This window comes from Adiantum capillus-veneris, chromosome 20 (genome assembly GCF_014529385.1).
Source record: "Adiantum capillus-veneris isolate H3 chromosome 20, ASM1452938v2, whole genome shotgun sequence".
Taxonomy (NCBI): Eukaryota; Viridiplantae; Streptophyta; class Polypodiopsida; order Polypodiales; family Pteridaceae; genus Adiantum; species Adiantum capillus-veneris.
This window is the reverse complement of record NC_140950.1, coordinates 13,339,467-13,365,092: the sequence shown is the minus strand read 5'-3', so window position 1 is coordinate 13,365,092 and position 25,626 is coordinate 13,339,467. Positions and strand designations below refer to the sequence as shown.

General features: G+C 42.5%; 2 pseudogenes; one reads left to right on the top strand and one right to left on the bottom strand.

The window, feature by feature from the left end:
- Nucleotides 1–22,683: 22,683 nt before the first annotated feature.
- LOC147432129 (chlorophyll a-b binding protein, chloroplastic pseudogene) lies at nucleotides 22,684–23,459 on the bottom strand (annotated as a pseudogene).
- Nucleotides 23,460–24,752: 1,293 nt separating this feature from the next.
- Nucleotides 24,753–25,200, top strand: LOC147432128 (S-adenosylmethionine synthase 1-like; annotated as a pseudogene).
- The last annotated feature ends 426 nt before the right edge of the window (nucleotides 25,201–25,626 follow it).

The window sequence follows — 25,626 nt, the reverse complement described above, 5'->3', positions numbered from 1 at the left end:
CTATTTTCCACTAGGCGGTCTTGCAAAGAAGCCCGCAACGATGGCAGATGAAGCATGGATTGTCCTTGATCGAAAGGCACTGGGAACAATCCGGTTAAGCTTGGCGTCAACGGTGGCCTTCAATGTTTCGGAGATGGAGACCACGGAGGACTTGATGAAGTCACTTGACAAATTCTACGAGAAACCATCGGCATCCAATAAGGTATTTCTTATGAAGCGCTTGTTCAATCTAAAGATGGCAGAGAATGGTTCAGTTGCAGAACACCTAAATGACTTTAACACAAACATAAGTAAACTTCGATCGGTGAAAATCAATTTCGATGACGAAGTGCGAGCTCTTCTTATACTATTATCTCTATCGGATAGTTGGGACAGCCTTGTGATGGTTGTAAGTAATTCTATTTCTGGCACAAATACTCTTAAGTTTGATGATGTTGTGGGTGTTCTCCTAAGCGAGGAAATACGAAGGAGAAGCACAGGAAAATCATCAAGTATTGCATTGTCAGTGGAAACAAGAGGAAGGCCTAAGGAGAGGTTCAAAAACCAAAAGGGTCGTGATCGCTCAAGGCGGAGCAAGTCACGCACAAAGTCAGTTCTTGAATGTTGGAACTGCGGCAAGAAGGGCCATGTCAAGAAGGATTGCTGGTCCAAGAAGAAGAAGGCGACAGAGTCTCAAGACAACAAGCCAACATCGGTGGCCAATGTGGCAGGTAAAGTAGATCAAGATGCTCTAATTCTCTCATTAGACAATGTGTCTAATTCCTGGATAGTAGATTCCGGGGCTTCATTCCATGCGACACCACACAAGCAACATTTCCAAGACTACACCAAAGGTAATTTTCGGTATGTATACTTGGGAGATGATGAAGCTTGTGAGATTGTCGACAAAGGTACAGTTTCTGTCAAAACTGCTAACGGAAATGAATGGAAGCTTAAAGATGTTAGGCATGTTCCTTCTCTTCGCAAAAATTTCATCTCTACAGGACAATTGGACGATGAAGGTCACAACATTGCATTCGGAAACAAACGGTGGAAGATCTCAAAGGGATCATTGGTGGTTGCCAAGGGAGAAAAGGTCGGTACACTTTACTTGTGTACTGTTAGCACGCAACCTTCAGCTTGTGCAGCAACAACATAAGTTGACAGTGCAGTGTGGCACTACCGGCTTGGGCATATGAGTGCCAAAGGAATGCAAATCCTTCAAACAAAGAAGCTTCTATCAGGTTTGAAAGAAGTGGACTTAGAGTTCTGTGAAGATTGTGTTTATGGTAAACAAAAGAGGGTAAAATTTCAAAAATCAGGAAATGAAAGAAAAAATAAAAAACTTGAGTTGGTTCATTCTGATATTTGAGGTCCTGCAAGTACACCATCACTTGGTGGCTCATTGTACTATGTAACATTCATAGACGATGCGACTAGAAAAACATGGGTTTATGTCATGAAGAATAAATCCGATGTATTTTCCATATTTCAAAGGTGGAAAGCCTTTGTGGAGAATGAAACAAGTACCAAGGTTAAATGCCTCAGATCCGACAATGGAGGTGAATATTGCAGCCAAGCTTTTGAAATCTTTTGTGCTAGCAATGGCATTCGGAGGCAAAGGACAACCCCAAGGACACCTCAGCAAAATGGTATTTCGGAAAGGATGAACAGGACAATCATGGAGCGAGCACGAAGCATGCGGCTACATGCAGGCCTACCGCTTGAGCTTTGGGCGGAATCTGTAAGTACGTCTGTGTACTTAATCAATCGGTCATCCTCAATGGCATTGGATGGGAGAGTTCCAGAAGAGGCATGGACAGGTAAACCGGTGAATTATGCATTTCTCAAAGTGTTTGGGTGTGAGGCTTTCATGCACATAGATAGAAGCCTAAGATCAAAGCTAGATGCAAAGTCTAAAAAGTGTTTCTTCATTGGCTATGGAGAAGGTGACTTTGGGTATCGCCTATGGAATCCTGAAGATGGTAAAATCTTAAGGAGTAGGGATGTAATTTTTAACGAACAAAATAAGTACAAAGATTACTTGGAAAGAAATCAAACAAAAGAAACAGGTGATGAATACATGGAGCTTGAGGACGGGGAAGACTCAAGGACTGCAAACGGTGACAATGTGCAACAACGTCAACCAAATGAGGAGCCTCAACCTATTCCCCGAAGATCTACAAGAGCAAGTAGATCTCCAGAAAGGTTTGTTCCTTCCTTCAACCATCTCTTGATCTCAGATTCTGGAGAGCCGGAATCATACAAAGAAGCTATGCAACATGAATCCAAAGAAGAATGGACGAAGAGCATGCAAGTGGAGATGGACTCACTACATCGCAACCAAACATTGGAATTGGTTGAGTTGCCTAAAGGTAAGCGGGCACTTCAAAACAAATGGGTGTACAAGGTGAAGGAAGAAGAAGGTGGGAAGAAAAGGTACAAGTCTAGGCTGGTGGTAAAAGGTTTTTCTCAAAAGAAAGGTATTGACTTCAATGAAATATTTTCTCCTGTTGTAAAAATGAACTCAATTAGGCTTGTCTTAAGCCTTGTGGCTGCTCATGATCTAAATCTCGAGCAAATGGATGTAAATACGGCATTCCCTCACTGTGACTTAGAGGAGGAAATCTACATGCTTCAACCAAAGGGGTATGAAGTAAAAGGTAAGGAGAAAATGGTTTGCAGATTAAAGAAGAGCTTGTATGGTTTAAAGCAAGCATCAAGACAATGGTACTTGAAGTTTGATCGATGGATGTTGGATCATGGATTCACAAGATGCAACTCGGATCCCTGCGTCTACACGAAGAATTTGGGAGATGGGAAATTTATCATCCTAATGTTGTATGTTGATGACATGTTGATTGCAAGTGCTAACATGCAGGACATCAAAGACCTAAAAGAGGAACTGTTTAAATCTTTTTCAATGAAAGATTTAGGTGATGCAAAGAGGATACTTGGTATGAAAATATCCAGGGATAGGACGAAGAAGACAATAAAGCTATCTCAAGAAGATTGCATCAAGAAGGTACTAGAAAGGTTTGCAATGCAAAATGCAAAACCAGTTTCTACACCTTTGGCTGGTCACTTTAAACTAACAAAGGATATGTGTCCAAAGACACAAGAGGAGATAGCCTATATGTCTAAAGTTCCATATGCTACAGTGGTAGGTTCTCTAATGTATGCTATGGTCTGGACAAGGACAGACATTGCACATGCAGTGGGAGTTGTGAGTAGGTTCATGGACAACCCAGATAAAGAGCATCGGCAAGCTGTGAAGTGGATACCAAGGAATCTAAGTGTGATTTTTTGAAAGGAGAAATTCACTATCTCGGGCACAGGTAATGGGCTACATATGGATCAATCCAAAGTGGATACAATCCGGCAGTGGCCTTCTCCTAAAAATCTAGAAGAGTTACATATTTTTTTAGGATTTGCAGATTTTTACCGAAGGTTCGTTTAAAAGTATGCTAATATTGTTGCTCCCATGACGGACCAATTGAAAGGCAAAGGCAAAGCTTTTCAGTGGGGACCCGCTCAACAACATAGTTTCGATACGCTCAAGGATGCATTAGCTACACCTTCATACTAACTATTGTAGATCCTTTGAAACCATTCGTTTTGGAAACACATGCCAGTGACCGTGCTATTGGAGCAGTCCAGACGGGCGGCCAATTGCCTTTGAAAGCAAGAAGCTTGATGCAGCACAGCAGAACTACTCTACTTATGAACGTGAACTATATGCAATAGTGTCTGCCTTAAAAACATGGCGACATTATTTGTATGGTGCTCAGTTTGAGATTGTGTTTGACCATGAAAGCATCAAATGGTTCACACAACAAATGGATTTGAAGGGTTGGAAAGCTAGGTGGGCTGAGAGATCCTTTAGGAATATGATGCCAAGCTCCAATATCGTAAAGGACGATACAATGTGGTGGCTGACGCTCTAAGTCATATGCCAGAGATCAATTCTCTCTTGTTCACGGAACTTCGTAGTGAATTTTTGAATTCTCTAAAGGGAAAATATGAGCAGGATGACGCATATTCCAAAGTGTGGAGCCATGTACAAATGAGGGATCCTTCTCACTCCAATGATGGTAGTGTAGCGTTAACCTCCACACATAGTTCTCCTCTATCGAGTGATGAACTACAGCGATGGAAGCATTTCACCATCAACAATGGGTACCTACTCCATAAGGGGAGAGTTTGTGTACCGATGGACACAGACATTCGGTGCCAAATTCTTTATAAATGTCATGATAGTCCAAGTGCAGGGCACCCGGGTATTAGAAAGATTTATGCTTTCGTACGATGACAGTTTTACTGGCCAGGTTTACATGGCTTTGTTCAAGCTTATGTATTGCATTGCCAAAAATGTCAAGTTAACAAAGCCGAGCGCCTGAAATCAGAAGGACTCTTACATCCTTTGGAGATTCCCAATGGTAAATGGGAAAGTATCTCTATGGATTTTACTGTGGGTTTACCAACCATTGTACGAGGTCATGACTCGATATGGGTGATCGTAGACCGGTTGACTAAACTATGTACGTTTATTCGAACCAAATCAACGATTAAGACTCTAGAACTAGCCAAGTTATTTGTGGACAACCTATACAAGTTGTATGGTTTGCCAAGTAACATTGACAGTGATCGTGTTCCCAAATTTAACAGTCATTTTTGGATGGTTGTGTTCAAACGATTGGGTACACAACTAAACCTCAATATAGCCGATCATCCACAAACAGATGGTCAGACTGAACGAGTTAACCAAGTGCTAGAGGATATGCTAAGAGCATACGTTAGCAAGAAACAATCAGACTGGGAAGAATATCTACCTATTCTCGAGTTTGCCTACATTAGTGCTAAGCATGTCACAACTGGATTTAGTCCTTTCATGCTCATCTATGGTTTTCAACCTAGGTCACCAAATCAAGAATTGTTAGGTTAGCTTTTTCACTTTGGCCATCCGTTTGTAGGTGATAGGCCAAAGAGAAGTTTAGCCTTGTCCCTAAATTCTCAAAGAGACCCTTCCAAAAATTACTGGTCATTCTAGTATCTCTATCCGACACTATGGACATTGGCAAGCCATGCTACTTGAAGATTTGTGATATGAAGAGGGTTGCCATTTGATGGGCTTTGATAGTCTTTTTGATAGGTATAAAATGAGCTTGTTTGTTGAACATGTCTACTATTGTTCATATTCATGTATTCCCATGGATAGATGTAGGCAATCCAAAGATAAAATCCATGGATATGCTCTCCCATGGTGAATTAGGGATTGGCAAAGGTTGAAGCAATCTAGGTTGCTTCCCTCTATCAAACTACGTCTTTTGGCATACCACACATTTAGAAACATACTCTTGTATATTTGCTTTCATGGTAGGCCAATAGAAATATGTTTCAATACCTTTTAGGGTAGACTGAATCCCTCTATGCCCCGCATAAGGAGGAGCATAAGATTCATACATTACTTTCTCACTTAGTGAGTTGGTAACGCATAGTCTATTGCCATAGAGAAGATAACCATCTTGTAAAGTAAATAGTTCCTCTTTCTTCCCTAGTGCAAGGGCTGAAATCATATCTCTAAAATTGGGATCAATAGCATACTCATCTATCATAGAAGATAGATCATTGTGAATTGCTATGGAAACCGCATTCACTCTTGACCGTCTTGAGAGTGCATCGGCTAATTGATTATGCTTGCTAGCAAATGTGAGCAATATGAAAATGAAATTGAGAAGGGGAATTTGCCCACCTCATTTTTTTGTCGGAGAGCTTTGTCTACATCATGAAGTACTTAAGGCTTTGGTGATTCGTCCGCAGAATGAAAGGAGTCCCAGTAAATAGTGCTTCCATGAGTCTAAGGCATGTAGAGCTGCGAGGAGTTCTTTTTCATATATGCCTAGAGCTTGCTCAATAGGGTCAAGTCTTTGACTTTCATAGGCTATGGCATGCCCTTCTTGGAGCAAGACAGCTCCAAGGCAATCACCACAAGCATCACATTGGACTTCAAATGGCTTTGAGAGATCCAGCAATGTAAGCACAGGTTGAGAGATAAGCTTTTCTTTAAGCCTTTTGAAAGCATTTTTCTCCTTGGCAGACCATGTATACCTAACGTTTCTCTTTGTTAGGTCATGTAATGGTACCACGATTTGTGAGAACTTTCCTATGAAGCGTCTATAGTATGCACACATACCTATAAAGCTTCTTAGTTCATGAAGATTCCTTAGATTAGGCCATCCTTTTATTACCTCTAGCTCTGATGGATCCATTTGGATGCCATCTTGAGAGATAATGTGACCTAAATATTGAATCTCTTGTAAGAAAAACTCACTTTTCTTTCGGTTAACATAAAGTTTATTCTTTGGTAAGACTTACAATATTACCTGGAGATGTTGCTTGTGTTCGTCTAATGAATTGGAGTAGATGATAATATCATCAAAGAACGCTCCTGTAAAGGTTCGGTGAGTCCTGCATAGCTTCTCCATCAAGCGGTTAAATGTAAAAGACCAAACGTAGTGCAAACTGCGGTCTTTACAATGTCTTGATCAACTATGCTTATTTGATGGTATCCGCTTTTTAGGTCAATCCTACTGAAGTAGGTCGACCCTTGCAACTTATCAAATAGGTTTTCACCCGTGGAATGGGAACCCTATTTTTGATAGTGATCCTCTTTAGTGCTCTATAGTCGACACACATACGATATGTGCCATCGTTCTTTTGCATTAATAATACGGGTGAGCAGAATGGGGTGAGCAGAATGGAGATGAGCTAGGCCTAACCATGCCCTTCTCAACTAACTCATGCACTTGCTGCATAATCTCCTCTTGTTGAGCTTGAGAAACCCTATAAGGAGGTTTATTAGGCGGTGAACTTCCTGGAAGAAGTTCAAATGCATGGCCATCATTGCCTCGTTTAGGAGGTAGCTCACAAGGGATGTCGTCAATAAAAACATATTGAAATCCCTTGAGAAAATTGGATAACCCTAATTCCTGGTGATTGTTTATATTTTCTTTTGCTAAAGCATTAGGTTCATTTTGAGAATCTTTAACAAAAATCATGTACATGGAAATAGAGCTCTTTATTGACTTATTGAAAGCTTGTGTATGTACAATGAGTATGATGTTACCCAACTCCTTGGCATCTATGTACATATCTTTTTCCCTGAACCTAACGTAGATTTTCCTTTTAGGGAATTTAACATTGGCAGCCATGCACTCAAACCATGGTGCCCCTAGGATTACATCCTCATGCTTGAGAGGAGAGATAAAGAAGTCCTCTTTGTCCACATAGTTTTGGACATGGAGCCTCAATTTCCTGATTAAGGGAATGACTGAAGCTTCTTGCCCCTTGAAAGCACCATCGGCGGGTAGGACATGTCCCATCTCATAGGCTTGGAGGCCTAGCTTGGTGGCCAACTCTATGGATATGAAATTGTGAGTAGAACCAGGGTCAAAGAGAATAAAAGCATCATGTTCTCTTACCTTTCCCCAAGCATGGCATAGAGGAGATATTTTGTGGTGAGTTTCCTCTTCTTGGATTTTGACCAAGGTATCTCTAGGAGGCTCATGGCGGATGTTCTTTTGGAGGCAAGCACGATATGCATGCCCTTGCTTGTTTTATTTGAAACAACGGTTATCCTTGCGATAACGCTCAAGCTCTTCAGGAGAGAGTTTGTTTTTGCCTTTGTAAACTCCCTTCTCCTTAGCTTTGTTGTTATTGGAATTGCCCTTAGGAGACTTTTGGACATTGTCCTTCCCCTGAGGCTCATTGGAACACTTGTTTTCCGTGGGCTTAAGATTTCTCTTAGCCCCTATTTAGAAATTGATTTGTGAAGCCACCATGGTATGGTGTATGACCGCCGTAGATATGGTGCATGGACACTCCGCCATATCTTCAGTTAAGCCTGCACAAATTTTTTGTTTTTGTTATCCAAAATCCATCTTTTTGAAGACAGTGGCTTTGAGATGTAAGTCCCAAAACTTGTCTACATATTTGTGAATGGATTCGTAGGGAGAGAGCTTCAAGCTTCGCCATTCGGTGAGTACTTTGTCTTTGGCATCGGTGGCTAAAAACTTCTTCATGATGGAAGCTCTTAAAGCTTTCCATGTTCGTGGGGCTTCACCATTTGCCCGTAGGCTAGACCACGATTGCTTGGCGGACTTTTGAAAATGCAGAGCTACATGGCATAGCTTAGAGGACTCCGTGAAGTCCTCATCTCCAAACGCAACATCAAATTGTTGGATGAAAGCCAAGACTTTGTCTGTAGCACCAAAGGTGCCATCGTAGGTAAGGAAAGAGATGTTCTTTCCTCCCTCTTTGAACTTCTTGAGCTTGGATGGCCTCTTCCACGCGGCATATGATTTCATATGGCCTCTTCTTTTTGGTGGTTCAAAAGTTGCACCATCACTTTCTTTAGAAGATGAAGAATTTGAGGAAGATGAAGAAGAGGGTGACCTCTTTCTCGCCTTTTTCTTGCCTTGTTCCTCTTTGTCTACACCATCACTTTCTTCATAAGAGGAAGAGGATCAAGAAGATGGATAAGAGGGTGACCTCTTTCTCACCTTTTTCTTCTCTTGTTTTTTATCATCCCTCTTTGAATTATGGTATGGAGAGGTGTGCAATGGTCTTCTTTGTTTAGGAGGTGATGGATAGCCTTTTGCCCGCCGTCTTCGTGGAGCCATATCCGCCAAGGTGGCAGGAGACTCATTTCTTTCTCGTTCCTTTGGTGGGGGCTCTTGAGCTCTCCTTTGGGAAGGAGATGCGTCATCAAGTAGTAACCTTTTGAGCCCTTTGTACACGGATCCTCTTCTTCGTCTCGAATCTGAGAGAGGCCTCTTTTGGAAGTCTCACAAGGAGGCTTCCTAGGTACTCTCTCTTCTTGGTGGGGAGTTTGGAGAATCCCATGAGCACAAAGATGCCGTTGCACTTCACTTTGGAGGGATGGATTGCCCATGGCTTGTTGAAGTCTAGAAACAAGGTAGTTAACAAGCATAGGGGCATCATTAGTAACCTGCTCATTAGCAATGTTAACCCTCACGCACATTCCTATCACCTAAGACGGACGTCGTATTATTTATTTGGTAGAGCCAGGTACCGGGCTTGTCAGTCCAATAGGAAAAGGGTAAGAGTGATCGCCGATGAGAGGCCCACTCTAATTGGAACATTCAAGGGATTAGTTGGCTAAGCATGGGTGCCCAAGTGTGAATGGGGCGAGCTCATATAAAAGTCAACTAAACCTAAAATTCACTCATTCTCTCATTTGTGCAATTGAAGATTGCTCTTGCTCCATCTCCATCTTCTTCTTCTTCATCTCCTTGTGTGTGTGTGTGTGTGTGCGCGTTTGTATGCGTGAGAGAGAGAGAGAGTGCGATCGAGCATTTGCGACGAAGGCACGACCACAGCAAAGCGGTTGAGCGCGGCGTAGCGGCGGCTCCTTCTTCTTCACGACGAGGAATCCTCCATAACAGCAAGCGTAGAGCGGTGAGTGACACAACATCGCCATCTTTAAGCTACTAGTTTAGGCTAGTTGCATGCTTGGAGCCATTTGTGGCTCACATAGTGTATCGGCAAGTTCCTTGCATTGACACGTGCGACAGATGCGCACATTTTTGGTGCCATTGCCGGGGAAATGCCATACACTAAGCTTGAGCGGCACTCTGTGCTTCTTTGTGGTGCAATTTCAATTGTCGGAAAGGTAGGGAAGGAAGGTGTGTGTGTTGAAAAGAAGGATTTTGTTTTGCTACTGTGTATTTCTTTGTTAATGAGGTTTTGAAAGGTACTGTGTTTTCTCTGTGATAAGGTGTTAGTATTAAGGTTATTAGTTATGTGTAACGTAAAGTACAGTAGTAGGAAGTAGATCTGTTAGAGCTAATGAAGTGTGTTAGTGTGTAACAGTAGGTGTATTAGTGTGTGTGCGCTCGCGCGCAGACCGCGACGACCTTATCTCCACAAAACAAAACAAAAAAAATTAAAAATTTTAAAGGTAGGACCAGGATCGGGAATATCTCCCAAACCCAAACCCAAGCCCAAGCTCACGCTCAGGCTTTCAGTCACCCTTTAAAGTTACATATTTTAGCCTCACACGTAGCAAAAAATCGACTTTTTTTAGGACCAACGGAGCTTCAGGTGACCGAACGTTGTGTTGTAAAGCACACCGCAACCCTTTGAGTGATACGCTCGTTTCCAGCTATCACACACTTTAATTAAAAAAACCGATCATTAAAAAAATTAAAAAACATCAAAAAACGAGTAAAAACGGACGCCAAAAAAAGTAAGCGGTTAATCTTTGAGGTTATTCGTTGACGCTTGTAGGGTGCCAAAGGCTCATGCATTTGCGCTCTGGTCGTGTGCTAGAGACGGAGCAACTAGAGAGAATTTCGACTTACGCGAGTTCTCATTATCCACCTACCTTAGGTTCCGGGCCCTCAGCGGGGACCCAAAGTAGTACAAACCAAGACCCGAACATAGCGGCTAGTGACTCTTCCTCTGACTACAACATCATGGAGGGTTTCCCAATGCCTAATCTCGATAGATCAAGCCAAGACATGCATGCCATGGGCCCACGGTCCGGGCTGAGCGTGCTTAGCCGCTTGAAGGAAACCTTTAGTAGAGCCACTCGCTCCAAACATGGAGCTAATGATGTAAATGAGGGGGGTGGGAAAGTAAATTTTCCATTCATGACCAACGTAGACGCTATATCATTAGAGAATGTGCACGTGAATACTCCATTCACTGCACCCCTTGACTCTTCAGAGCTATTTTCCTCCGAGGTTATATTACCTGATGGTAGAAGCCTTGCCGAAGTGCAAGAGGTTGAGCGATATATCATTGCGGCTAGGGAAAAGGAAATCGAGAGCTTACGCAAGGTGAAGCAACGAAGAGAGTTAAAAGCGAAAGCCCCTATGTCAATATCTTTGCTAGGAGAGCAATCAAGTGCTCCAGAATTAGCGACCACTAAGGGTCAACCCATAAAGAGCAACATTGCATCTAGCTCAAAGGACACCCCTAGCACCTCAAGCCTAGATGGAGCATTCCTAAATGAGAACTGGGAGTACGAACTACAAACGGAAACTCTAAGTGACCTATACACAAGTCACACCTATCACGTGGGTTGGTTAGATGTCCTACAATCGACAACGGGTGCTACTAGTCTTGAGGATCAACAACAAAGAGTTTGTGAGATCATCCGTAGGGTTATTGATCTAGAGAGACAGAACAAGGGGATCCACATACCTTCAACGGGTCTCATGAGATTCTTGGATACAGGGAAGGATAAGCAACCGACCTTATCACAAATGGAGACTCCCTCGGTAAGTCCGATGGATCCTCCATATGTTGTTTTGCCAGGGGTCTTAGTGCAATCTGAGCCCACAAGTGATAGCTTTACCTTTCCAAGTCTAGCTCATCTTTCCCTTGATGACACCACGGCTACCATGCCTACCCCAATGATGGGCATGCCAAGAAACACGCCATGGACCTCATTTGTTAGTAAAGCACCGCTACATGGTAGCTCAATGCCTGCAATAGTACCTAAAAGTGTGTACCAATTATATACACCCATAGGTCCTCGTACTCATGTAGTCCCTACCCCTCCCATTGTTTCAATTACCAATGCTCCACAACCACAACACCCAAGCTCTTATTTTCATGGGACCGTACCGGCTAGCATTAGCATGTCACATCTGACGTTTGCTATGCCCAGGGCCACCCATATGAACTTTGGGCTGCCACATGGCACAACACCGTACCAAATGTGGAACCCAAGGGCTTCCTATGCGTCAAGCCCAATGCCAATACCTACTCCACATGTAGTCTCTGGAGCACCTTCACCCACGGTGCCTTCTCACGTAGGTGACTTGGCAACATTTGCTTAAGCTATCGGTCAATCTATTGCTGAGAATATGCATAACACGCCTGATAGAGAGCCTAGAAGTAAGGCAGTACAAATAGCCAAGCTCACACAAAAAATTAGTGGAGACAGGGATGTGAGAAAGCGTATCGAAGTGTTTGAACAAATATGCGATTCTCTAGGAGAACACAATGACCTGCATAAGAGTAATGCTTTAAGCCTAATCTTAAGTGGGAAGGCAGGAGATTGGTATAGAACCCTAAGGGTGGAAGAAAAAACAATTTACCCTACTCTTAGGAGACTGTTCATCAAAGAATACATACAAGAGGGAGTGCTTTGGGGTGTAGCCTCTCAGCTCCAGAAAGCCCAACGAGAGGAAGGAGAGTCGGTGAGAGACTTTATTAGTCGCTTGAAGCATTTGAATTCTCGTTGTAATCCAAACGAGTGCTTCAATAATAATCAATTTCTTGATAGATTCATTAGGGGATTACGACATCTACAATGGCCTAGTCATTAGAGGTATCACCACTTGGGAGGCAGTCACCACCAATGCGATCCAATTGGAGGATAATTTAATGATTCAAGGAGAAAGAGTGTTTGTTGAGCCTAAATCTATTAGCTCGCAAGCATCGGGGCATCAACCAATGACCCTAAAGCCTATTGTTAAGGAGCCAAATATATCTGAGATGACTTTAGCAGATCTCACCAAGGCTATTCAAGAAAGTCTTAGAGGCAATCGTGCTCCGCAAAACAATCATATGTATCCAAGAAGGGAGCAACAATGGTGCTCAATATGCTATGGACCGCATAGTACCAGGAGTGCCCTACTTTTAGAGTAAAATTGAATGGGAACTGCAATGCCTATGGGAGGTATGGTCATCAAGCTAAGTATTGCATAGTATTTAAGCGCACGATGGCCAATAGACCAACCTTAGCATGGACAGACACACCTCGAGTGCCAGCATTGATGTACGCCCCACCTCTTGAACAAGCAGCACAACACATGGTCCCTAGGACCCAAAATGTTGTTCAAACAACACCCTTACCACCTCCAGTGCTAGGACCGCAACCACCACATCCAAGAATCATTTATGTGAATCAAGTGGGTTGTGAGTCATCTATTGCTTGTTTGGAAGGCTGTGAGGAAGATATAGATCCTATTATTGCCTATGGGATGGATGTGCTTGAAGAAAGTCCACAATACTACATGGAGGACTATTGAGGACAAGTCAAACCTGTCTATCAAGTATCTGCACTTGCTGCAAGAGGCCAAAATGTCAATTACACTGCTAAGAGACCACCTCTTCAATGCTATGAGTGTGGAGGTCCACATCCTGTAGCCGAGTGTCCTATTAGGCTACAAAAGAATGCCACACTAATGCAAACCAATCAAGCAAGCACGTCTACAATGCCGATACTCATGTGTAATCGATGTGGCATAAATCATTTGACTGCTTAATGTCCAAATAATCCAAATGCACCGAAGATCATGCCATTAAACTTAATTGAGGTTATCGAGGAGCCATCACAAAGTACATCTGTGGTACCAGTAAACGTACTCACACGATCGATGCTCCAAAAACAAAATTATATTCTTGAGGAAAGAGACACGGCATCAATTGCCCAATCTCAGAAAAAGAAGAAAACACGAAGGAAGAGATCGCAAAAAGCAACGAAGTCAGACCCCAATTCAAAGACCAACATAGGGATTGGTGATGACCCCGTATATATGAACGACGCTGAAGAGGATTCTGATTCAGGTGAAACCATGGAGACCAAAACAACCACTAAGATAGAAACCAATAAGGAAGATCTTCATGAGCCACAATGGCCAGGATCCAAGAAGAAGATAGGAACTTATCCAAACCCTACGGAGGAGATCAAGCAAGTCAAGCAATTAAGGAGTTTGGTAGAAGATACCCAAAGGGATCTAGAACCAGCACCTAGGCAAATCCAGATTGCAGACACCGTGTCCCCTACGCAACAACAACCTCACCAAGTCCATAGACCCTTAGCAATACCTAGTGTCATCTAAGAAGAAAGTGACTTAAAGTCATGGGAAAGTGGGCGTACTCACTTCTTGATGGAAAGAATGTTTACAGAGGGACTACCTGATCCTATCGAAGAAATGGAGATCCCATCTTCCCCACGTCAAGGGATTGAAGCCCAAAAGGTGCCGTTAAACATTGCCAAATTGATGGATTTCATGTCTTTAGAAGTTAGAACCACCATCATGTCCAAACTATATAAAGACCCTGAGCTAGTCTCAGCTCTTCGAGCCTTCCTCAATGGAGAACTGAAGTTTGGGCTACCACAATTTTCACAGATGGATGGAGCTGGGGAGATGCCAATAGAGGAGGAACACTTAGATCCACAACCCAACCTAGATGAGAACCTTGCTATAGAAATACATGTTAACAATTTGGGACAATACTTTGAGGGTGATGAATCCAATGCGACCATACTAATCACTACTAAGGGATTAACTGTGAAGGGAATCCTCGATGGTGGTGCTGGGGTTAGCATTGTGACTAAAAAATTTTGGGAAACTATGGGAAGACCTCACCTTGCGACCACAACCATAGTAGTGAAGATGGACAATGGGTCTATTGTTAAATCTATTGGGATGCTAGAAGACCTCAAGATCAAGGTCTTTGGACATAAAATAAGAGTTACCTTCATTGTTATGGATTTCTCCAAGCACACTATGGCATCTGAGATGATCTTAGGATGTCCTTTTATGAGGAAAGCAAAAATGGTGCATGACTGGTCTAAAAACCATGTCTACTTGCAGTTCCAAGATTCTGTCATTTGAGTGGATCTTGTAACTGGTCGAACACATCCCCTAGGAAACAGGTTTATAATTGATCATAGATCTGACACCATAGTTCACTCGGCCCCATTGCAGTATTGTTACACGTGTAAAGCAAACACTGATGTTGGGGAAGATTCTCCTTATATGGATGTACTACCTGGGATGACTGAGTCGGACAATGTGGATTGGGTCCACCTAGTAGCAACCATAGACACTTGGGGAAATAGGGAGACGACCTGGGTAACACCTGAGGGGGATGAAATGCCCGTACCCTTAAATATGCTACAAGCAATGCATATAGCTTCTGACAAGACTCATCCTAATATAACAAAGAAAACATACAAGTGGGTCCCTAAAGCTTCTTTAGCGACCATAGCTAGTGCTCAAAAAGAGAAGCCTTGTAAGAAACGTCCCACTCATCCCAAAAAATGTAAGGAAACGTGGCGATGGATTTCTAAACGACTATTGGAAGCCCAAGGCTACTATCAAGGAAATGATCAAATATGGGTGCCAAAACGTAGATTGTGTTCTTATTTGTCACCTGACCCATGTGCACCCAATCCTGTAGCTCCAAAACGAATTGACGATCATAGAAAGAAAAAAAATCATAGAATGCTATACACCCGCTCTAGAGCTAGTTTGGGTAAAGAAGAAAGAAGGATTTGTTCCACCTAGCTCAGGGAGGGGGGAGTCCCATGAAGCTTATAGCTCCTCATGTAATGCATCCATAGAGGTAAAAGCTTCTCCACAGCCTCCACCTACAATAGTGGACCTCCATAAAGCTACAAAGGAATCCACGCCTCCCAGCGTTCAACAATCACCTGATGAACCACTTCAAGTTCGATCCTGGGAGAGTACCTTACCACCCTTGCAACTCGGCAAGGCACCTAAGGTAATAGAAAACTACTGGAAAAAATCATCACCTATTACCAACTGGAACAATTGGTTTCAAAGGGTGACAAACACATTTCAAACGGTATAATCTACCCAAGGAAGGGGGGAGTGTTTGCTGACAGTCATCATTCACTCACTCCCTCTCAACCTTCTTTCCCTGACCTCTCAATCACCAATCTTAGGGAATGTATATATAAAGCCTTATACTCACAAAAAAAGAAAAAAAGTAAAGAGCAAGAGCAATTAGCAAACAAGTGTGCACAATAAAAGTCAAAACATTGACCCAGACCTAAATATTCACATCCGATATGATCAAACACCTTTGATCCTCATCACTCGAGTGATGGAGGGTAGGTAAGATTAGTACGATAGGAGTGTTTCTGTTTTAGAGTTTAGTGATTAGCAAAGTTCTTTCTTCCCATTGATGTGCCTTCTAGAGGTATTCTTGTGTTTCCTAGTGTGTACAGGAATGTGTTGTTGTTGTTAGGATTTGGAACTTCATGGGATCTTTCTCTCGTTCACTCTTGAAATCAAGTGCGATCATCAACACAAACAGGTGTTTCTTATCCATTAGCATTGCCCCTTATCTTTTTGCATCCATGTTTGTCTGCTTTAATTGTGATTGGTAGCATAATATCCAACGCATTTGGTTAGTATCAAACATTAAAGTCAATGTAATTTTTTGTCATAATCACTTGTCTTGGTTTAAAAATCAAGCAGTCCGACTAAGCTAGTTTGACCAAGTTAGACGTTAGAGATCTTCTCTTAATACCATGGGGAATGCCTTCCTAATAATCTATGGTTACTTAGGTTCTTAATCCAATTTAGGCAGCATTGTGTGCAATGTACTAGGGTTTTCTAGTGGGCTTAGTCTCTATTGACCTTTAGCTTAAGTATTATAAAGGGAGTTTACTAGTGCGATGAGTCTGGGGAGGGTAACACTATTATATGACCCCCAAAGTTACAAAATAAAAACGCTGAAAACAAACAAAAAAAAATCAAAGTGCCACAATGTAAAATCTTAAGCTGGAAGCAAAATCTCAACTTGATTTGGTACTTCACTCACATGTATCGCCTATGGTACTAGAGCCCTAGAGGTTTCCAGTGTGGGTGCTTTTCCTTGAAAAGCAAAAAACCCAAGGCATACAAAATAAGCACATACATCAAAATTGAAACAATGTGAAAAGATTTTAGGGGGTTAAAGAAAAGTAAATCACTCAGGCGATGATTTCATGAGAAATTCCTTTTATCGTAGCTTAACTACAAGGTCTTCTAGGTATAGCCTCTAGTCAGCCCTCGAACATGAAATACTTGACTCTCGTGATTAAACGACTTAATTGACCAGAGAAAATGAGAAGCTTGCCCATGGTATTAATAGTCAATCTTTAGTGCCTTTTGGCTGTTAAATTAGAGACCCGAGACTTGTTTAATTTTTTACCTTTACAACTATTTATGCATTTGATTATATTGCAATTTAATGTTTATTACTGACAAATGGTTTAAAATTTTGTTACCAATCAAATTGTCTGCCTACAATTGCATATGATTTTTAATTGTATATGAGAATGCAATTACTGTGCCAATGTTGTTTGATTTTGCACTGACTGAAGAAGGCTAAGGACAGTCATCTCAAATGCTCTTCCACCTCGACGAGAGAGCTTCAACTCAATAGCTTCCGAGGATGGAATCTACATTAGGAAGGGGGGCATGTTAACCCTCACGCACATTAGTCAGGTACCGGACTTGTTGGTCCAATAGGAAATGGGTAAGAGTGATCACCGATGAGAGGCGCACTCCAACTGGAACATTCAAAGGATTAGTTGGCTAAGCATGGGCTCCCAAGTGTGAATGGGGCGAGCTCATATAAAAGCCAACTAAACCTAAAATTCACTCATTCTCTCATTTGTACAATTGAAGAGTGCTCTTGCTCCATCTTCCTCTTCTTCTTCTTCATCTCCTTGTGTGTGTGTGTGTGTGTGTGTGTGTGTGTGTGTGTGTGTGTGTGTGAGAGAGAGAGAGAGAGAGAGAGAGGGAGGGAGGGGGGGGGGGGGGGGGAGAGAGAGAGAGAGAGAGAGAGAGAGAGAGAGAGAGAGAGAGAGCGAGCATTGCGACGACAACACGGCGGTGGCGAAGCGGTTGAGCGTAGCGCAGCGATGGTGGCTCCTTCTTCTTCGCGGCGAGGAATCCTCCATGACAGCAAGCGTAGAGCGGTGAGTGACACACCATCGCCATCTTTGAGCTTACTAGTTTAGACTAGTTACGTGCTTGGAGCCATTTGTGGCTCGCACACAGTGTATCGGCAAGTTCCTTGCATTGACACCTGCGATAGACGTGCACAAGCAAAATAAAAGCTATCAACACTAATTTCACTCTCTTTACTATTGTCAGCCATTCTAACATCTTTTAGGTGTAACTTTTTTAGGTGTACTTTGGCACTTCAAGCCCTAGTTGCTACTCCTATTTACCCCTTTAGAAAAGCACTCAATCTCCTGTACCCGTGGCTTGAATATCATTAATTTCAAGGAATAGAAGAGAATGTCTTTCAACACCAAAATAGTACCGGCTCTTGTCAAGCTTCTAATAGCTCAATAGTGCTTGGATGGAGAGAGCAATAAAAAGCATAACACCTAGTTAGATAGGCATGAACAATACTTCAAAAGAGAGAGAAATTAAGCTATTGACAAAAATTGAGGACCGGATTTACATGGAGCTGGTCCCCTTTCCAAAAGGCTATTTATTATAGGTTTTCCCCATCAAGGGAGACATTTTACAATACAATACTTTGTGTTCCTTCAATAACTTGCTGGTGCAATGAAGATGGAAGCTTCAAGCACCATGCACACACTTATAAAACACAACATCAATTCCCTCATGGTCTCAAACCCAAGACCTCACACACCTTCAAAGATGGTGAGAGCTAGCGGGGTATGAGAGTATATTGAGAGGAAGAAGGAGTAGTCTTATGAGAAAGAAGTATATCTCTCTTATAATCACTCATAATAGCTTAGCATAGCTTAGTAATTAGCATGGTAGAGGAGATGAGCATGCATTGAAGCTTGTCTCTTGGTTGGATTTGCATCACAAAGCCAAAAGTTGTTGGTGTAAGCCTCCCTTCTCACAAGCTTGGAGTAGATGAAGAGCTTTCTATTAAAGCTTGAGAAGGAGAGAGAGAGAGTCTTCTTGCTTCACACATGAGATTTTTAAAGTGTGTGTGTTAATGCCTTGCCAAAATTAGCCCCCCCTCTCTCTCTTGGTCGACCCCTCTTGCAATTTACTCATGTGTGGCACCCCATTGGACCCTACAATGCTTATCCAATCATAATTGAGAAGCATAAGTGATAGCCTTGTGACATGTGTCCCCCTTTCCCCTTTTGTGAGATCTTTAAAAAATTGAATATTGCAATTAAAATCTCATTGGACCCCTTTGTCTTCTGGCCAATAGGAAACAGGCAAGCCATTGGGCTGTTGAATGCTCATTGGACCCCTTGGGAGACTGTCCAATAGTCTTATAGAGAGCTTAATTCCTATTGGTTCTTTTATCAAGTGTTTTAAAATGAACTAAACTAAATGTACTCTAGCCTAATTCTCATTCGTCCACCTCTATGGCTATCCAATAGGATTTGAGTGCACCTTGGGCGCAACTAGACTAGGGAGCTGACATGTGTCCCCTATTACCTTTGTGTAAAGGGCTTGCAAGAGTGAGTGTGCGTGTGTTTCTCTCTCATTCCCTACTAAAAGGGCTCGCCCCCTCCTATGTAGGGATCTAGGAAGACTTTGTGTACACTTACAAAGCATCCAATTCTCCTAAGGTTTGACCATTGGAGTTACCCTTTGAAATTTGGAACCTTAGCATTTTGGAAGTCTTAATGGGCTGAATCTAAGGTCTTTGAAGCCCATTGCTTGCACATTTCTCTTCTACAGATGATCCCCCTTTGGATCCCTATTTTCCCTCCTTTGGATCCCTAGTGTGACCAATCTGCTAGCCTTACCAATAATCTAGCTTTTTCTCCCCTGGTACTTCCCCATATTAAATGATTAGTTTAACATGAGAAACTCATTTAGGAGAATTAGATATTAGTTATTATGACAAATCCTCTTTCCCAAGCCAACGGGGAGAAAGAACTACCAAGTAAGAGGTAGATGAGGGTGAAAAGAAGTATTTCTTTATTAAAAAAAATAGTATTTTGTATATGATTACTCCATGGGAACTCTCTTAGCATAGCTAGAAAAATAGAGAAGAATAAGAAGATGAACTTTCATGAATTCTTCTTGCTTGGATTTGCATCCATAGCCAAGAGCTTGAGGATAGAGACCATCCCGTGAGCTCCTGAGAGAGAGAGAGAGAGAGGAAGGGGGGGGGGGGGGGGGGGGGGGGGGGGGGGACTTTCTTGACCACAATGGAAACTTGAGAGAGTGTGAGAGAATAAGAGAGCATGCGAGAAAACACCATGATCCCCTCTCTTTTTCTCTCTTGCACACTTGCTAATTTCATATGGAATGCTTACCATATAGACCAATGAAAAGTAAGCACTTAAAATGCAACTAGTGCCTGGTCTAACACTTGTCCCTTCTTGCTATATTGAAAAAAACTTGCCGCCCCCTTCTCTTTTGACTTGTCTTGGCAAGTGTACACACACACACACACACAAACACACACTGTCCAACTTTCCATAAAGCAACTGTGAGCTACTTTGGACATGTAGCCTCGCCAGCCTTAGAAGAGAAGAACTAGAGTCAACTTTCTAAATATGGTAGGACCGATTTAACCTTAGTCCTTTCCTTTTTTCTTCCATTAATTTAAAACCATAGAATTACCTTCAAGTTACTCAACCCATGTACTAGACCTTTGCACTATCCTTTGGAGGCTCTAGAAAGCTGACTTGGGCTAGAGTCTACCTGCTAATTTGAAGCTACTAAATTAGGATGGACTCTGGTAAAATTAAACTTACCCTTGGGCTTTGGAGATTCACCTTCTGTGCAAAAATCTCTGACATAAATACAAATTCCTCTTGCACATTCCATGCTTTGGCTGCCATGCATACCTTTAAATGGACCCGTAGTCGCAAAAAATCTTGGAGAGTTTTTAAAAACCTCTCTTTAAAAAAAACATCCATTATGTATGTACTACTCCACAAATAGCTATTTCCTCAATCACATGAGCAAGGAGGTGCATTTGACTAACAAGAACGAATCAAGTAAATGCATCCTCAATGGCACACACTGTTTTCATGACAAGCGTTTGAATAGCAGGGATGGCATCTATTTCAATTTGTTTCAAGCTCACAATTCTACCAGATAGCACACAAGAGTACACTAAGTGCATGTTGTAGTGTATATAGAATAGCTTACTGGAATATAGCTATGATGTACCTTACTAACTTGTCAAGTTTGAAAATAGTTTTCCTCACTTTTTTCTCCCCACATGTGCACATACTCATGTGCAAAATGAACTACAATGTCAAAAGATTAAGAAAAGATATTATTTTATTCATACACAACATTCAAGATTTAAACTAAGTGAGGGAACACCATAAACATTGAAGAATTACCTATAGCATCTTGCACCAATCGTGAGACTTCAATCCATACAATCGCACACTTTTATCTTTCTTTGCCTTTATTAAAGCTCCCTTTAGTGATCTCATGTATCATATTGGTGTGTGAATAGAGACAATGGAACCCTTCACTTGATCAAGCTCATCTTTGGCTAGAGTCCATGGTGCTTTAGAAAGCACAATATTTCCATTGGGGCCTTGAGAGGAATCCCAATTCTCGAGCAAGTACTTCCGAGCGGACAAGAAACCGAGCAAGCATAAGCAATGACAAAGATTAGATCAAGATCTCAATAGTTACTCTATAGAGTATAGTGTAGCAAAGTAACCATGTTGCATTTCAAATAGTCTCAAACAAAAGAGCCATACTCTTCCTTTAATGTGTTCACACACATTAAAATAGTCTCAAACAAAAGAGCCATACTCTTCCTTTTATGTGTTTACACACACATTGATACACAGTCATATCCTTGCTTCTGAACCATCTTGTTGAGCATATTCCAAAACTCTATTTGTGCAAAATTATTCTCCATGGTAAATTCACATGTTGCAATTGTCATAAGTTCGTGCACAAATAGATCAAAAGATGGTAACTCAACATCATAATGCGTAGGTAGATCTTGAGCTTGAATGATATCCTTTGCTTGCTTGAGTGCCATGTGTAAGCTACTTTATGAAGGCATTGCATGTAGTATACCAACTACTCTGGAGGGACCATCGGACTATTACTAGTGTGTCCTTCATTCCAATGCCTTGTATGCTTTCAATAGTAATGCGAACCTTCTAGAATTGACATTGGCCATGATTGAGAAGGAAGATTTTTTCACCACTAGCAAGTTCAGGAGCCTTTATCTTCACTTGCTCTCCCATTAGAGTTAATGGATGCAAATGAAATGCATTAGTTATTTCATAATGTTGTATCACAAAAGAGATGGAAAGTGTGCATAGATGCTATCGTTAAACATAAGAACAATCTTGTGGCCACATTGTCGTCCATAAATGGTAGCAGAGAGGGAGTCACAAAACCTTTTGCTGATTCGAGACATGCAAGAGAAAAGGAAGCAAACGGGTGTGTGTGTGTGTGTGTGTGTGTGTGTGTGTGTGTGTGTGTGTGTGAGAGAGAGAGAGAGAGAGGGAGGGAGAATTGATACTGCAGTGCGGGCCCCTCTCTTGGATTGCATGCTTCCTCTTCGTCGTGGATCTCTCTCTCTCTCTCTCTCTCTCTCTCTCTCTCTCTCTCTCTCTCTCTCTCTCTCTCTGTCTCTTTGAACATTCAAGCGAGACTTCATTATCTTCACTAACTGGGAGAGATGGAGGGCTCAAATGAGAGGCATTTGGTTAGAGAACAGTGGCAAACTTTCGATGTAGATAACAACCAGAACAGGCATGTTCTGTAATCAAAACTGACTCATACCCTCAAGGTAATGCAATGAAACATGACGCAAGTAAATTGACAAAACGGGAGCAGGCACAGTGTACACGACAAAATAGGACCTTTCAACCAAATAAAAGGTTTTTACAAACTTCTCAATTAGCATACAAAGGAAGTGAGTGTCAATATCTGCTCCAAGTGATGGAGGTACAATGATCATCGCTCACTTGGTCAAGAAAGCCCAGAAAACGGTGTTGTGGCCAAGGTCGGAAAGATGGGCGGTAAGGTTGTCAACGAGGCCAATGCTCGTGTAGATTGCTTGGAACCAAGTACCCATAACGACCAACATAGCGAGTCCACCATTCTATATCTCCTTAGTCCTAAGCTCCTTGATCTTCTAAGGAGAACCAGAGCCCCAGCCAAGAGGGTCGAACCAGAAGCCACCAGGATATCCAACATTTGTGCTTGTTAGCTTGTTGTTGGTGAAGATGGGATCAGTATTCATTGATCCTGGAGTAATGATGTCTACCATCTTCGGCCCTCAGCCCAACCTAAGAATATAAGCTCCAATACGTCGAAGAGGGTAGTCGAATCTGTGAAATACTAGGCCTCTCTAGCTGAGTACCAGGATGGGGTGTTCAAAATTCCTACTTTGGTGAGAGCCTCTGTAATGAATATTCCAGTAGCACCCAACATAGCCCACCTGCAGTCCACTATCTCTGATTGCACAAACCACTTGAGAAGCTCAGGCTCGGATCCAAGACCAAGGGGGTCAAAGCCAAAGTCCCCAGGTAGGCTTTCATTAAGCCATTCCAGAGGAGTGCTGCCAAGGAATCGCAAAGGCCTATTGGCTACTATCATCGAAACAATGAGGGCCCTCTTTGATGGCACAATCGTAGCTGTAGTGAGTGGAGCTTGCAATGCCCGTCTGGACACAAAGGAGCTCTTGCTCATGCTAGACGCTGCCACAGCTGTGAGGCTGCTAGAGGAGCACACCATGGATGGCGTAGCCACAAGCTCGCCATGATAGATTGCAGTTTGCCGATCTTTCTTCTGGGCTGCTACCTCGCAATCACAAACACAGATTCTGTTGGGCGCCCACAAGCACAATGACTCTCTCTCTCTCTCTCTCTCTCTCTCTCTCTCTCTCTCTCTCTCTCTCTCTCTCTCTCTCTCTCTCTCTCTCACACACACACACACACACACACACACACACACAAAACTCAACTCTGTCAAAGAGCGCGCTCGGTGCGTGCTCTTTGAGAGAGTTTCACACACACACACACACACACACACACACACACAAAACTCAACTCTGTCAAAGAGCGCGCTCGGTGCGTGCTCTTTGAGAGAGTTTTGTTTAGAGCGAGAGGGGAGAGAGAGAGAGAGAGAGAGAGAGAGAGAGAGAGAGAGAGAGAGAGAGAGAGAGAGAGAGAGAGAGAGAGAGAGAGAGAGAGAGAGAGAGAGAGAGAGACTCTCAACACACACGGGGCAAGCGGACACTCACGAGCAGCCATGGTGATTCTGCGAGAAGTGCAATGGCAAGTGCGTGATTTGCGATTTGTATGTGCATCCGCCATGCACAATGGCATGCAGTCATGGAGGCAGGTATTGTGCAGGGAGGAAAAGGTGTTTTGCACCCGATGAGGGTGTGGGTTCATCAATTAATGGAGGCAGCGTGGGAATCCTGACGGATGAGGAAAGAGGGTATTGATAGTTGCCAGCCCTGTAGCTAGAGAGAGAGAGAGAGAGAGAGAGAGAGAGAGAGAGAGAGAGAGAGAGAGAGAGAGAGAAAGAGAGAGAGAGAGAGAGAGAGAGAGAGAGAGAGAGAGAGGCCTCACCGAATGTGAGAAGTAGCTTCAGCCTTCCAAGATTGTTTAGAGGCTACTTTCCGACCCTTGACGCATAGAAACCCTAAAAGATGTCGACTTTTCTCTTCACCTCGGAGTGAGTGAATGAGGAACATCTAGACAAGCTGTGGGATCAAGTGTCTGTGCTGGATGCATGCCTACAACAGGATCAAGAGAGTAAGGTGGCTTGTGAGACGTGCACCAAGACTAACATGGTGATGATCTTTGGGGAGATTACCACCAATTATGATAGATATTAACTATGAGAAGATTCGGGGCAGTCGCTGGGAAATTGGTTTGTGTCAAATGATGTGGGTATTGATGTTGATCATTCCAAGGTTTTGGTTAACATCAAACAGTAGAGCCCATACATTTCTCAAGGTGTGCATGGACATTTCACAAAAATAAGGAGGAGGAGATTGGTGCAAGAGATCAAGGGCATATGTTTGGTTATTATACTGATGAGATTGATAAGGAGCTTATGCCCCTCGGCCATGTCCTGGCTACCAAACTAGGTGCCATGCTCATAGAGGTAAGAAAGAATGGAACTTATGCATGGTTGCCCAAACGACAAAACTCAAGTAATATTTGAATACGAGAATGAAATGGTGCCATCAATGCCATGGTTCCCATCATAGTTCATATGGTCTTGATCTCTATGCAAAACAATGAAATAGTTACCAATGACAAGATTGCCACTGATCTGAAGGAGCATGTTATCAAGTCTATGATACCTAAGAAGTACCTGGATGAGAAGACCATCTTCCATCTGAATCCTTTTGGAAGGTTTGTGATTGAGGGGCCACAAGGTGATGTTGGCCTAGCAAGAAGGAAGATCATTATTGATACATATGGTGGTTGGGGAGCTCATGGCGGAGGTGTTTTCTTAGGCAAAGACCCTACCAAGGTGGATATATAGAAAGTAGAGCCTACATCATGAGGCAGGCTACCAAAGAGTGTTGTAGAGCGTGGTCTTGCATGCCACTGTTGATTCAAAGATTCTGGAAATAATCAAGTTTCCTCATCCCTGCCCCTACAACTAGTATAGAAGCTGTTGTATTGATGCTCTCGCTAAATTCTTCTGAGATTTAGGTATTCCATCGTCATTGCATTTGCATAAAACTTCTGGAGCGGCATTAGTTTGTCAGACGTAATATAATATCAACTAAATAATCAAAGTGTAGAATAACATTTCAAGAACTCATCATGTGCCCTCCCATTAGCAGCATATAAAATCATGCACAAGAGCACCCACGCACACAGAATCCCTCCTGGTATGATCTCTATCAACCTTAATGACGTTCATCGAGAAGAGT